This window comes from Pinus tabuliformis, chromosome 1_2, assembly GCF_031772625.1.
Source record: "Pinus tabuliformis cultivar Carrire ecotype Pingquan chromosome 1_2, CPIR1, whole genome shotgun sequence".
Classification (NCBI taxonomy): domain Eukaryota; kingdom Viridiplantae; phylum Streptophyta; class Pinopsida; order Pinales; family Pinaceae; genus Pinus; species Pinus tabuliformis.
The window spans coordinates 149,548,314-149,565,200 of record NC_142298.1 but is presented as its reverse complement, the minus strand read 5'-3'; positions in this window follow the sequence as shown (position 1 = coordinate 149,565,200).

Below are 16,887 nucleotides of genomic sequence, written 5' to 3'. Positions count from 1 at the left end.
TATGAGGGCATTGTATTTGAGGCTGAGATATAGATGTCTATTCTGTGAGTGAGAAACAAAGAGGTGAGACTGTGAGAGAAAACAGAGGATATTACAACGGATCTTCTGTAGGTCGTGTCTCTTCATTTTGCTGGATAATAGAAAGGAAGGACTGGCTATTCAGGGTGGACGTAGCCCAAACTAGGTGAACCACGTATATCTGTGTCTCTCTTGTTTTATGCGTTTTCTATGTTTATATTTTTGCAATATTTTATGTGTTCCATTGCTTCGTAATATATAATTTTATAACACCCACAAGGCGAGGAACTTGGTCAGATGTGCCCTTTTTACAACAACTCCTAGATTTATCGTTTGATCTCTTCATTTTCAATAACGGAGCAGTGATATATCGACCCATTGGGTAGAGGTTCTCTGGGAGTCAAATTGATCGAATGCTTGACCTGACAGTGCAAGGGTACCCCTGTGGGTGAGGAGAAGATGTCCTTGTATTCTTCCATGACCGTATCCACCTTCCTATGCTACATGGAGGAACCCTTCCCGAGGGTCATGGATGTGGCCACGATCTTCTCGATACTTTGAGAGTAAATCAAAAAGAAAACAAAATTTCCGAGTCTGAGAGATGATCTTACTGTATTTCTTAGCAGAGATCAAAGAGATGGTGGTAGGTGGGGCTACCTCTGTTATCATGCATAACTTACTACCCAAAGAAATAATAATAGAGCAGGCTCTAGACTCATATACAACATGCCACTTCCACAAGCATGGTTGTCCTCATAATACATCATAAACTTCAAGAGGAGCAACATCACACAATACCTCATCTGTGAAGGGCTTAGTGTTGTAGGGAAGACGACACTACTAGCGCACATGGAGATCTTGTCCTTGGTGAAGCCACCCGATGGTGTATGGTTGCAGATATGTTGTAATCGGTAGGCCCAACTGCTTCACGACCTCTGCTGAAATGAGGTTCTTTTAGCTCCCGTTGTTGACAATAAATTGCAGCAGATAACCCTTCACCCACATCTGTGAGTGGAATAGGCGTTCCCCCTCCTCTAGATCTTTAGGCTCAATCTTCTGTATATTGGTGGTGGCCACAGTGGCATTAGGCTCTGCATCAATGATCTGCTTCCCTTTGTCATTCCCCTTGTTGGGTTTTGACTCTGAATCGGAACATGTGTCCTACTTGGAAGCCTTCAGCTCGGCCACCAGTGACTGCTTAGCCCGACAATCACTTGTGTTGTGATTGGAGATCTTATGGAACTCGCATAACTTTCCCTTGTCCTTCTTTATCTTCTAGTGTTTTTCTTTGCTTGCAGCTTCGACGGGTTATCCTGGGTCGCCCCGCCTTGTCTTTGCCCTTTGTTCTACAGTTTGGGGAACCTTTCCCTTGCTTCAAATTCACAAATCCAAAGTCTCGTTTTTTTGTTTAAACTTCTGCTCAATCTTGACAGTGTATTGTTACGTCGCGTCGAGCGAGGAGATGTCCAGGAACTCCATCTCATCTTGGATGTACCTATGTAGGCAGTCGTGGTACTTGAGTACCAAATGTTTCTCATAATCCTTGATACCCAACTTCATGCGAAGGGTATGAAAAACATTGGTAAACTCTGGCACGTCTTGCTTCCTTCCCTGCTGCAATGATGTCCACGTTATGTATTTATCCTCATAACTCTTGACAAGGTAGTACTGATCCTTGATGGCATCCCAGAATGAACTCCAAGTAGGTGTGGCCGAAAATAGTGAGGGTGTAATTTCGTCCTTCTTCTCAAAATAGGTTTCCCCCCAATCCTTGACGTGGGGGCGGCTTTGAGAAGTGCAAAAGTAATATTTTCCCGACTGGAAAAATCATGAACAAAAAAATATCCTTCTAGAAAATTTAACCATTTATCTACAACGTCTACATCTATCTGACCCTCAATATGGGGATGCCAAAGTTAAATTGTACCTTAAAAAGTGTGTCGATTCCACAGTAGCTTCTAGAAGGAGATGTGTCACCCTTGGGTAGCCGTTGAAGGATCTGGCAAAAGTTTTCCATCATCGCGTTCCTTTGTCGCTCGAGGGCTTCTTCGAGCAAGATTTTGAAAGGATCTCCTACCCCCTTGTCTTTCTTCTCTTCCGCCATGGGAGGCCGTTGGGATTTGTGAGGCTGGTCTTGCAGATGTTCGACTAGTTTGAGCCGTAACTCCTTATATCCCAACCTCATTTGGGACATGCAAAGAAAAACAAAGAAAGAGTAAACTACTCTGATACCACTAATCTGAACTTAAACATGAATGCAACAAATTACATATATAGCCATAAATACAGAGATGCAGCAGAAATAACACTTCATTTCATTAATATCAAATACTGAAATATGCTTACAAACATAATGGAAATAAGAAGATCTCGGGAGATGGTAGCTTATATCTAAGAAGAGATGTGGTGGCTACATGCCTCTAAAATGTGTTACAATGAGGCTCGGAGGCCTATTTATTATTGAAAAACAATGGAAAACCCTAAACATCCAGAAACCTAACCCTAGGAGATGAAGCGCCAAAACTATGGGCCTCGTTTGGGTAAATTGGTACATCAACTTCTTGAGGTCATAACTTTGGCATACGATCTCCGTTTGATGCACACAATACCTCGCTAGAAAGATCTATCCAATGACTACAACTTCTAAGTGGCCAACATGGGTGAAAGACCCATGTTGGCCCTATTTTCCCCAAAAAAAAATGTCATTTATGGCCTCAAAATGGCTCTGAAAGTTCACGACTCAAAAACTACAAAAAATAGTAAACGACACTGTAATTAAGGAAACTGAAAAAATTGAAAGAGACAATGGTGGGGGTCCAAGTGGAATAGGCAGGTGGCCACCAACATCTACTTGGATCATCAATCAACCCAAAATAATTGTTGCATGCGGAGAATTCGAGTTACGTAGTTGAGATGGATATTCCAAGGCATTGTACTATCAGTTGTAGTATATTCCAATGTGTACAGGTGGTGCATGCATTCAAATGAATGACCTAAGGTAATTGCACAATTCCATGGTATGAAATTCCTAGAAAATAGGGTCAATTTCCCAACGGAACAACACAAGGATATATGAGCTTAGAGGGCTTGAAAATTGGCTAAGTTTTGGCTAGAGTCAATCAATCAGGAAGAGGGATAAACTATACACTTGCAGGGTGTCCTCATGCTTAAGCAAGAATATGTATTTCTTCTCTATTCTCTAATTAATGCAATATATATAGTAAGGGGTTTTGACAAGTTTCTTTCCCCTAGATAAATCTTTGTGCATGTGTGATGTTTCCTTTTGCATGTCTATGACTCTTGTTATAGATGGTGAATTTACTTCTGCATATCAGTAGAGTAGCTTCAAGTCTTTTGATTTAGTAAATTTCATGAGCAGTATTGAATCTAGACATTAATATTTATATGGTATCAGAGCTGGAATCACTATAGAGCAGAGATTTCAAAGTTGTCATTGCATGAGATTCGAATTTGCAGATCAGGGTTGCAAGTATTCTTCAGGACTAAGAAGATGGATTTCAATGGACTAAGGCTTGATTATAACCTTCAGGGAAGATCAAATTATGTTTCATGGAAGGACCACATGGAGAAAGTACTAGAGGATAATTGGTTGAAGGAATACAATGATAATGATATTCTGAAACTGGCAGCATCCGATGCTAAGTATCTGGAAGAATGGAAGAAGTATGTTTCCAAGGTGAGGAGAATCATATTGGAGGGATTATGAGACCATATTGTCTCAAATCTCCATAGGAAAGGGACTCTGTATGCAATGTGGAAAGCGCTCACAAATTTGTTCCAGAATAGTAGTGACCACAGGAAATTGGAACTCAAGGACAAACTTAAAAATATCAAGGTGCAAAGGAACGAGATCATTCCACAATACCTAAGCAGGTTCACACAATGTCATGATGAACTTGGTCAACTTAGGGTTATTGTAGCAGAGGATGAATTGGTGATATTAGCCCTTCTAGGCCTTCCCAAGAGCTGGCACAACTACCAATATTTGGTGAATGGGAGGGAGAAACTACCAAATTGTGAACATTTATGGTTTGATTTGGTACAAGAGGAAATAAGGTGGAATACCAGAGATGAGACTTCATCAAAGGGCAAGGATGAGGAGAACTGTTCCTTGACTAGAAAGGTAAAGAAAGGGAAAGGGAATAAATCCCAATCCAAAGCAGAATCTAGTCAAGGGGGAAAGAAATAATACCGCAGGAGGAGTAGCAGGTGAAGCCTTGGCTTCACATTTCGAGCTTGATTTTCCTCTCATTGCATTCATGGCCAATAGATTGATGAGAAGTGTGTGGTACCTCGACAGTGGTGCCTCGTTCCATATGTTGGGGAATCAAGATGTTTTCAGTGATTCGAAGGAGAATGATCTCCATATATACATCGATATGGGAGATTATGGAAGGTACAATGCGACTGGGATTAGTACAGTCACCTTCAGAGGGAGATGGGATGCCCCCTCAGGCTAAAGGATGTGATGTTTGTTCTGGGTGTAAAGAAGAATTTTCTCTCAGTTGCAGTTTTAGAAGATCGTGGCTACGATGTGATCTTCAAAAAAGGAAAGGCATTCCTAAGACACGTTGCCACGGGACAAGTGAATCATATTAGGGTTTGTGTGAAGAACCTTTACAATCTATATGTGGAGGATTGTGTTGCATTGAGCAAAAAAATGGAGAATGTGCAGAGCCGCGATGTTAGCGAACTTTGGCATAGAATACTTGGCCATTTGTATCATGGAACTTTGAATATCATGCAACAGATTACCATAGGCCCCCGCAAAGGAGCATTAGAAAAGTAGGACACATGCAAAGGGTGTACCTTGGGGAAGTACACTAAAGCAACTTTCCATGATCAGGACAACAAAGCACATGCAGTCCTTGAAAGGATCTACTCTGATGTTTGTGGACCTTTCTTGATAGCCTCGACTTCTAGGCATACGTATTTTTCCATATTTATTGATGAATACTCACAAAAGTGTTGGATCTTCTTCATGCAGAAGAAGGATGAGACTTTCTCCAAGTTCCTAGAGTTCAAGGTACGGGTGGAGAAAGAAATAGGCAAGAAGGTGAAGGATCTCAAGAGCGATAATGGAGGTGAGTACGTGTCGAGTGACTTTAAAAATTTATGTCCAAAAGAAGTCATTCGATGAGAGTTGAAAACACCCCACAACCCACATCCCAATGACAGAATGGGGTGGCTGAGAGGAAGAACCGAAGCATTGTGGGAGTAGCACGGGTGATGTTGCATGACCAAAGCCCACCTCTGCACTTGTGGGTTGAGGCATGCAACACAACAACCTATTTTCATAATAGGAGCCCTCATTGGATTATTGGCATGATCACACCAGAGGAGGCTTTCTCGAGGAGGAAGTCGAATGTGTTACACTTCAATATCTTTGGAGCCTTTGTCTATTTCCATGTCTCCAAAGAATCAAGGAAGAAGCTAGAGTCGACAACAAAGTTGGGGGTATTTGTGGGTTACACAGAAACTTCCCACAACTATTGTGTGTATTTTCCATCCCTCAGAATGACAGTGGTGTGACGGGATGCCAAAGTTGATAAGTCAAAGCCATGAGGTGCTCTCTTGAGAGGGAGCTTCATATCCCACCAAAGGAGGATATTTGGCTCCAAAGGAGGAGCCTCAGGATGTTTTGGAGTAGCCAAAAGTTGAGGAACAAATATTGGATACAACCACTCAAGCATAACCATCCAGAGAAGGTAGGAAGATAACCAAAGAAGCTAAGATAATTGTGCAAGATGCAAGGGAGAATGTAGGTTCTCCTTCAAATTAGCGTAGGAAAAGAAGGTCACAAGATTAGTACACTCTCTACATGGCTCTAATGATTGAGCTAGTAGAGACTTAGCCATCCTCTTTCGAGGAAGCAGTAGAGAAACTTTTATGGATTGATGCAATGGTGGAGGAGTACAAATCCCTTGTGAAGAAAAATTTTTGGGAGATGGTCCCAAGACCAGTAGACAAATCAGTTATGAGTTTGAGACGGATCTTCAATTTGAAGTAGGCAGCAGATGAAAGCATAGAAAAGTGCAAGCCTGGATTTGTGGCCAAGGGGTACTCTCAGGTGGAGGGGATTGACTATGAGGAGACCTTTTCTCTTGTAGAAATGTGCTCATCCATTAGATCAATCCTTGCTTTAGCGAAATAGATGGGGTGGAAGATCCACTAGATGGATGTGAAAACTGCATTCCTCAATGGAGTTATTGAGGAGGGGCTGTATATTGAGAAACCAAAAAGATTCAAGACTTTTGATTGAGAGTCTCATGTGTGCAGACTCAAGGGAGCATTGTATGCTGTCAAGAAAGCACCTCGTGCTTGGTACACCATGATCGATAGCTATCTCACTGGTTTGGGCTTCACAAAAAGTGAATCGGATGCAAACCTCTATCATATTTTGATAGAAGGTAAATTTTTTATTATTTTTTTATATGTCGATTACTTGATCTTACTAGTGATAAGCAGTTGATCAGATCTTGCAAGGAGGACCTTGCAGGAGAATTTGATATGAAGGATATGGATCTCATGCACTACTTCCTTAGATTGGAAGTGTGGCAAGGTGATGGGGAATTGTTTGTCTCTCAGGGAAAGTATGCCAATGAGATACTTCATAGGTTCCGCGTGTACAAGTGAAATCCCATAAAGACTCCTCCAGTGACCAATTGGAGGAAAGAGGATGTCACTTCAAGTGAGGAAGTGGATGCGACTATTTACCAACAATTGGTAGGTTCACTCATGTATCTTGTGAACACTTGATCAAACATGTGCTACGTAGTCAACCAGTTGATTCAAGCTATGGTTAGGCCAACCAAACTGTTTTGGAGGGAAACTAAGCATGATCTATGATACCTGAGAGGCACTACCCAGTTTGGACTTTGGTAGAGTTAAACAGAGGGAGTGAAGTTGTGTGGCTTCATCAATGCAGAGTGGGCAGGAAGTCCATCAAACCAGAAGAGTACATCAGGTGGAATTTTCAGTTTTGGGTCCATAATAGTTTCTTGGTACAATAAGAGTCAGAGATTAGTGGAACCCAACTCAGCAGAAGAAGAATACATGGCTGCAAGTCAAGCAACATGTGAAGCGATCTAGATAAGAAAGATACGTGTTGGCTTGTTTGGTCAGATGATGGATCCTACTCTAATTTACTATGATAATCATAGTTACGTCACACTCTTTGAGAAGCTTGTTTTTCACGATCTATCCAAGCATATTGATATATGGTATCACCATCTGCGAGATTGTGTGCAAAAGTGTATTATGTTGTTGCAGTACATTCCGAAAGAGGAACAATATGTTGATATTTTGACAAAATCTTGTCAAGAGGGAAGTTCAAGTTTCATAGGTGCATGATAGAGGTGGTTGATAATCCCTTTTCTTGTTCAGAGGGAGTGTTGAAAATGCAGCAAGAAAATCTCAATTTGACTTTGCCTTGGTCAAACTAGAGAAAATTTGAATTTCTATTTCAACATAATACTTGGAGGTAGTTAACAGAGGTGACATAGCACTTGTCACTTAGTTAATTCGAGTTAGGGGAGCTTGATTTCAGTTCAGTATGTTTGATTGCTAATTTTCAGCAATCTATTTCAGTTAATTTGAGTTATTGTCAGTTTAACTAGTTCTAACTGTTAGAAGAACTAGTGGAGGTCAAGTTGTGGAAGTGGAACTTCAACCACACTCAGTGATCAACCAGTTAACTGATCAATCAACCCAAAATAATGGTTGCATGTAGAGAATTCGAGTTACCCAGTTGAGATTGATATTCTAAGGCAGTGTACTATCCGTTGTAGCATATTCCAATGTGTACAAGTGGTGCATGTAATATGAGGAATGACCTAAAGTAATTGCGCAATTCCATGGTGTGAAATTCCTAAAAAATAGGGGTAATTTCCCAAGGGAATAGTGCAAGGAAATAGGAGCTTGGAGGGCTTGAAAATTGGATAAGTGTTGGCCAAATTCAATTAGTTAAGCAAAGGGATAGACCATACACTTGCAGGGTTTGCTCAGACTTAACATATGTATTTACTATTTCTTCTCTATTCTTTGATTAATGCAATATAGATAGTAAGGGGTTTTGAGTAGTTTTTTTCCCCTAGATAAATCTTTGTGCATGTGTGATGTTTCCTTTTGCATGTCTATGATTCTTGTTCAAGATGGTGAATTTACTTCCGCAGATCAGTAAAGTAGCTTCAAGTATTGTGATTTAGTAAATTTCATGAGAAATATTGAATCTACACATTAATTTCTACAAATGTAGATCCCATCAAGCAAGTAGGTTGACATATAGAATTTGGGTTGCTCACCTTATGAAACTTTTTTCACCTTTGCCACATTCCTCTACAGTTGTTGGTCTAGTATGTCTGACCAATTGATTATTTTTCCTTCTACATCAACTGGGTAGGCCATATAGATCCATCCTACTTCAAAGAACTATATTTTTTTGTCCTTATACAACCTACATCACATAGCCATGAGATATTGATACAATTTCCTCAATAACTTTGTTCTCTAAATTCCTTTAGGATTCTCGCGAAATTTTCCTAGTTCTTGCCACCATGTCATCAAAACATCCTTTGTGACACACTGAGAATAAAAGGCGGCATAAAACTTATAGTTCAAGTATTCCTCTAGACTTGGCAGCTTGTAATAAGAGTGAAGATCATAGGGCTAATATGTAGCAAGCTCTTTCCCACTTGAACTACTGAGGATCATATTCTTAGAGTCAAGATGTTGCAATATCTATCCTATCACTTATTCACAAGGTAAAATCAGATGCTAGAAATCTTTTACAATCTGAACCTTTTGACATTAATGTACACCTCCCTCTCTTCTCGATCTTTTGGGAACTCATCATTTATAAATTCATTTGAAAATCATCTTCCATGGTAAGGTGGTGGACTTATCAATGAAGCATTTTGTATCTAACAGAATGGGTACTTTGGCTCTCAAGTTTCCCATGACACCTTCGATACTACTTTTAGTAGCCTCCCTTTCTGGTCCTTTATGCATGACTGGAGGCATAGTATCGATGGAATATGACAAACTGATATGATCTAGATTTGCAGTACCTGGAAATTGAAATTCACTAATGGAAACCAGAAAATCAGTCCCACAAAACCACCAATTCTATCTTGTTTATTTATGCAAAAATAGTCACTATGAGGGGACAGTGTGCTAGTTTTGAGCACAAGGATACAAGCTCGAGGAAAGGGTGACCTCACTAGCCACTGGAAGGGTGCTTTGCGTTAAGGCTGAAAGAGAGGCTTGATTTAAGCACAGGACGCATCAATAAGAGATAATAATTAGATGCTTAGGTTATAGATATGTGTAATGTTCTCTGGCCAGCAGAGATGGTCCTCTTGGGCACAAGTCACATCAAAAGTTGGAAAATGTTGCATGCTTGTCATTTAGGAATGTGCTCTATGCTATATGAGGCAAGGAAACTAGTGTTGAGCACGAGTCACAAGTCTAGTGGACAAAGGGTTGAAGACCGTGGCTTGCAAGTGTGCTTTGTGCTCTGCAGAAGAGACAAGTTCTTTGATGGGCACAGGTCCCAATTCTAAGAAACAAGAACTCACTACTTATTGTCTAGGAGAGTGTTATGCACTGGTAAATAATTGAACCATTAAGAGTTGTCACAACACATGAAGAAAAATATACGTTCAAGAAAATTGACAAAGTGTTCGATGAGAGCAAGCAAGGGGAACATATGTATGGAAATACTAACATGCATACTCATATTTACAACCATAGTCATGATTGGAATGTGAAAAGCCTTTAGAATGTGGATAGACATCGAAATCATTATGCAAGAATTGAAGCAACACTTGTAAGAATGAAATTTCAAAGTGTGACAATTGAGAAAACTTACCCAGAAGATGGCACACTTGCAACCAAGAGTGGGGAATGATCCTTGTGCCCCAACAATGCACAAAGCTCCAAATCGAAAGATATGTGTGTGGAATGGGCTCTAAGATAGGTTCTTTATATAGGGAGAGCACAAATTAGGGTTTTAGAGTGTGTTATTAAATGTCGAAAAAATTAAGGGAGAAAGATAAGATAAATATCACTAGAGAATGTGATAGCGTTGCTTTTATGAAGTGCACTCTCGCTATATTTGGAAAGTGCACTTTCACTGTCTCTAGAAGATGTGCTCTCACTGTCATCAAGGAGTGCGCTCTAACTTTCAACAAGAAGTGCATTATCCTTGCTCTCAAGAAGTGTGCTATGACTATTTATAAGGAATGCGCTCAACCTATCAACAAGGAGTGTGGTCCATTATCAACAAGAAGTGTGCTCCACTATCTCCAAGAAGTGTGTGAGGCTTATCTTGAGAATGTGTGCTATGAAGGGAAATAAATTAGGCTTGTGAATGCAAGATACACCAACACTTAGGTTTTTCTAGGGGGAGACTTGAACACTTAGAAAAATATGGCCACACATGACTTTGATGACTGAAAATGATAATTCACATGATCATTATGAGGCTCCAAAATTTAAATGAAGGCAAATTTTTGGACGGTGTTGTAGTAGTTACAACACGACCCCATAATCATACACCCATTGAGAGCCATTTTTTTTCTAAAAGGAACCTGAACAAGGGTTTTTTATGCCATATTGTCACGAAACTCGGCAAGTCACCTTGAGATGTCCCATTTAGTGGAAAGCAGAGCATTTGAACAGTATCTTCCATAAATCCAGTATTTAGTTAAAAGAGAAGTCCCTGCGAGAGATGTCCATTTTTTTTGGCAGACCCTTAGCCATACCATCTCCATAAGGACCCATAAAATCATTTTGTCAAATGCAACTAAGGATCTCTCATAAAAAAAAATGAAGCGACCAAAGTAGTCTATAGCCCTATTCATAACCGACATTGTCCATAACTTAAGTGGAAAGCCAACCAACTTTACCCAAAGGTATTGTGATTTAGGCTTGTCCACTAAGGGGTTGAAACGCACACTCCATCGTTAAAGCCACATATATCCCCTTCTTATCACCTAGGTGGTTGTAAAATCATTAGGAGATCCCCCTCATCCATGAAATTGAAATGAATCCAGTGAGTCGTCAACGGATAATCATAGGGAAATACCCCAACAATGGTTTCCAATTAACACTGAGCCAAGTTTGAATCTGTGATATATTAAGAGAAATGTATAAAAAAATGACCCATAAGGGTACACGAAGATAGACTCTATGCTCTAATAAAGTCAACATCTAAGCCCAAAGACAACAAGGGTTTTTCAACACACGGTCATAGAGGTTTAGCCTTAAAAGCCCAACTAGAGGATAGTAATCGTGGATCTTGAGGAAGGTTTGAGTAGTTTCTAAATTTTCCGTATAACCCATGACATATGCCATTCCATGTTGTGATTGACCCACACCCTTTTCAGAGATCTCCACATCTGACGGCATCATGGGAAGAAAAGACAAAGAAAATGCCAGAATATGTGCCCGATGTTAGGCGCTACTACAACCGAAACAGAAAGCGAAATAGAGGCCCTAGTGACCGTAAAAGATAGCAAAGGAAAAATAGTTTGAAGCAAAATATATAAACCCAACTCCTGACCCAAGGTGAGAAGACACAAAAAGGAACTGGAGAAAAGATATTAGGCAACAAAAGTCCTATAGAAAACAGCCTTGCAAGTAGGTGAACAAAAACCAATGACCAACACCCTGGTAGTAAGAAACACTAACTAGTGCATCCATCCTCCATTAAACAGACACCAATATTTTATGTCCATGTGACACATTTCAATCCTTGAAACAACAATAATGGGTTTATTAAATAATGCAAAGGTGGTGACATTAAGATTGAGATACACAACTGGGATTGTAGGTATGTTCAAGGACGAACGCAGGTTTGGGAAACACCCAATTTGAATGATAATGATTACTGCTTTGGTTCCGCCAATTCACTCCAAATTAATTATTTATTCCATCTTATCCCATTGCTAAAGGCAAAGAAAACCCTAAATGAAGAAGCAAAGAAAGGTCACATGTGAAATTTGAACTCCATTTAAGTTTTATGAAATTAATTTACATAGAGACGAAGAAATGGTTGATCTAGGGCAGGGAAGAATAGAGCATATGTATAAAAACTCCTAAAACATAGGTATAAAAAGTACTAATCTTTGTGAATGATAAAAAAAGCACTTGAACACCTTGACTGCTTTTAGCACCTTATCTTTGGGGTTGTTTGTAACAGGTGATGATCCAAATCCATCCTCCTTCATTGCATATAGAGACACACAAACATAGACACAAAACACATAAATAGGACTTAGTTGCATAAGAAAATGGACACATCACATTGAAATGCTGGAAACACCATAAACAACTGATAAAGGTGCAAGAGGATGGAAATGGTCTGAAGGCTGGTTATGGAACCTATGGACTCTTTAAATCTAAGGCAAATACATATAAGATAAATACAAATCTAATGAGAGAATAGGTAGATAACCAATGATTCAAATCCAAAAGATGCTCATAATTAATTTAGTATTGAGATCAATTGTAGATCAGAAGGATGTTCATTTGAAAGGCAACTACGAGTCATTTGTTTATCAATTTTTGGATATTTGAAGTTCAAGTTGACTCACCACTGTTATTCAATGAAAATCACACCCCCTGTAATTACCGTGTTAGTGGTCCGTAAGGGGGCAAACTTTCATTCCTGCAAGATACCTCTGGTCTTGAGTTGTTAACATGTTTCCTTACGTTCAGAAAAGACGAGCCCTTAGTCAAGCAAAAACAGTTTTAAGACATACAACAATCCCAAAAAAACTCAAAAATTTTACAAATTAAAATTTAAAAAATAATAATAAATTCAAATTCAATTTTTTTTATCATATATTAAATATATTAAATTATAATTATTATAAAATTATATATATATATATAATACCATATTTATAAAATAAAATAATTACAAAATAATTACAAGACTCTTAACTTCGCTTGTTGTTGGTGCCTATGCCTATTCGTATCCGTATCCTTACAGTATATATATACGTCTTAAAGCAAAACAAACTAGCTTTTAACTAAACCTTTTTAATCATATAGTTTTTCTTTTTCATTTTTAACCAATTAACTTTTAACTCATCCTTTTAAGTATATGTCTCTTCCTTTTTTAAATCATATTAAATTCTCTAACCCATCACAATTATTTGAATGAGGCCTAAAATCAATTTTCCCCAGCATAGAATATACACAGAAAATTCCACAAATTGAGAATATATACGTACAAAAGTGCATTAATGTCACATAAGCACTATCATAATAATAATAAATAATTGTGAGGGAAAGTGAATTGAGAGTATATTAATTGAAGACTACGGTCGTGCCATTCAACCCTAAAAGTGATAGACAACTAGATATTGCATGTCTATAAAAGAATATAAATATAATAAGAAGAGTGGATGGGCAACAGCGAATAAGAATGACAAAAGTGAGAATATTGTTGTAACAATATTAATCCATGCTTCTCAATCCGTACGATTCTATTGTTGGTGATAATAATCATTATGAGGGTTTTTTTTAGGGAAAGGGCTAACGGGCCTGCTATTGGGCATTAAATGTCTGTTTAGTTGCAAGTTTGATAGCCATATAAAACAGAGGTGCGCGGTGCTTTCCGAACACTCTGTCCTTAGCGAAAGCTATATGACTATCGAGCTTGCAGCTAAGCGGGCATTTAATGCCTGATAGCAGGCTCGTTAGCCCTTATCGGCTTTTTAGTGGGAGGAATCTCTACGCAGTATAGAGGTTGAAGGATTCTCGACTTCTCTTGTTTTTTCACAGCGGAAATTTTGTGAATACAATTTAAGATAAAAGGGATATATATTTAGATAAAGTTTTGATTACATTTTATTGTTGTAGTTTTTTTAGTTTGAAAATCATGGAAATTTTGGTAATATTTTGATATAATTTCGCAGGGATTTTTGTAAATCCAAGTTACAGTTGTTAACTTTCAAGATTTTATATTCCCCAAAAGTTTTTGATGATATTGAATCTATTCCCATTATCAAAAACATGATTCAAACATTGCTATTACCTTAATTTCGGCGACTTTTGATAGTCCTCACGAATCCTTTGCTTCAGTAGAGGACGCCCACTTTATTAGGTAAGTTGACTTTTTAAAGTTTTTTTTTTCTATTTCTAACTCTTATTTTTATAAATCTATTTAAATAACTTACTTGTTTGAGATAGTTAATTGGATTTTCAAGATTTCAAGAATCTCATTCTCTTTCTCCTCCATATTGTTTATATGAAACAATGTTAATCAAGAGGGTGAGGCTAATGTTTCTATTAGTGGAACTAATGCTATCTTCATTGTTGGGCTTATTGGTACCATATGTAATTGGGTATTGGGTATTATATAGTATTGGATCCTTGGGAGTTGTTTTTTATCCCTTTGATGGGATGCACTTGATGTGAGCTACACTATGGAGTTAGTACTTGGGTTGTTTTTATGATTAAATATGATTTTTAATTGGCCCATTCTATTAAGTAGGTTTTTTCTATAGATTTATTAAGAACTCTCTTTTTTAAACACTTTGGGATTATATATGCCATGTTTCAAAACATAACCTACATCGAAATGCAACATGATCATTATCGAGAGGTTGGTCCAAGTGTAATACTTTTCTATCAACTTAATTTCAACTCATCAGTTTTTGTTTAAATCCATGTCTATGCAAATGCGAGAATAAGTAGTAGTAAGTCTTCTTTATGTTTCTACTAATAAAATAAAATTAAGGGTTTTTTTCCAAGGAAAAAAAATTCTTCTCTATATTTCAACATTACTGTTAGGTGTTATTGATGGATTACACTAAATAAAAACCCCAAAAGTGTGATGGGATGTTAGGAATTCTTGCACAAATAGGTGATGGATTACACTAAATAAAAACCCCAAAAGTGTGATGGGATGTTAGGAATTCTTGCACAAATAGGTGTGATGGTAAGGGAATATAATATCGAATCAAAGGTTAGAGTCCATAACTTCATGTAGAGTCTTGTTTTGGCCTAAAACCAAGGCTAAGAGTTGAGGATTTAGTGTTTGTCCTCTACAAGGTCAAATTGTACGGTGAATAATCCTTTTGTGCATGGGTAGCTAAAGGTTTCAATCCCCTTTTTCCATTATCCAAGTGAATGAGATTTATTAGGGTATATATACTTTATTTTTTACCAAAGGCCATTGAATTTTACAAAAACTCATTCTCCTTTAACAATAATTATTGTTTCAATGCATCTTCTACTATTTCTGTAGATGCTATGGAACTTTCATTCATCATTTGGACAATAGAACTTTGAGGTTATACTGTGAATAATCCTTTTGTGCATGGGTAGCTAAAGGTTTCAAGCCCCTTTTTCCATTATCCAAGTGATTGAGATTTATTAGGGTATATATACTTTATTTTTTACCAAAGGCCATTGAATTTTACAAAAACTCATTCTCCTTTAACAATAATTATTGTTTCAATGCATCTTCTTCTATTTCCGTAGATGCTATGGAAGTTTCATTCATCATTTGGACAATAGATCTTTGAGAATTTGTTCTCGTTAGAGTAATATTGAACACCACTTTTCTTTTTAATAGTATGCACTAGTTGAATCATAATTTATTTAAGGAAAAATTGAGGTTTAAAATTGGTCATTTTAATGAAGATAACAAAATAATAATTAAAATAACATAATAAGGCTTTAAAAAAACAAAAAACAAACTCCATTATATTATATAATTCAATTATAATTTAAAAAGCTTTTAAAATATATTTTATTAGTGTTTTTTATTTTCTTGTTTTATTATTTTAATAAAATAAAAATAATATATTAATTAATTAAATTGAAAAATATTTTATACCTGATTTAATATGATTCATAATTTACTTCAAAATCTCTTTAATAAAAAACACAAAAAGAAATGATAATGAGTCATAATAAGGCCAAATAAACTCAATTAGGGTAAACTAATCAGCTCTCGAAAAACTAAATAAAAATAACAATTAGACATCACAATTCAAGAAAATAACCTAGGTTTAATTTTGACCGCATGTTAAGATAGGTTGTCATCCTAATACCTTCCACTCTAAAGCAAAGTACAATTACAATACCCTACCTTCCACTCTAAAGCAAAGTACAATTACAATGCACTATGTGATGCCTCTAATGGTTCCAATTACAATGCCCTATGTGATGTTTCAAATGGTTCTTTTTTCTTTCTTTCTTTCTTTTAAATTTGGAGGTTTTCCATTACATCAACAGCTTTTGTCACATTTGTTTATGTGATTAGATTATTTTATATATATATATAAGGAAATTATATATATTTTTAGTTTGAAAGTTATAGTAAAGTTCAATATAACAATATTCATATGCACAAAGTAAATACAACAATATTTATTGTCATCATGTCATTAATAGGAATTTGACACTCATTGCCAAAGATCATCATTCTACTCAATTATCATGTCACTAGTCGGAATTTGAACATGAGTAAGAATGATAACCATACTACCTAATCATCTATCACTAACTAGGATTTAAACTTGAGTGAGAAAATAACAATTTTGCCCAACTACCTTAAATAGCCCTATTAACAAAAATAATATATATATAATTATTTATAAATTTTAAAATATTTCAAAATTTTAATATACATAAATATAGTTAAATGTTCACATTCATTTATATTATTTAAATTTTTAAATATTCTAAAATTAATTTTACTCCCAATCCATAGAAAGCCTACCCAGATCTTCCAAGATTGAATCTAAATAGTGGATCAAGGTAACTTAACCGCGAATCTTGTTATAGCATGGGCCACATATTCTTTGAAATAATTAGATAAGT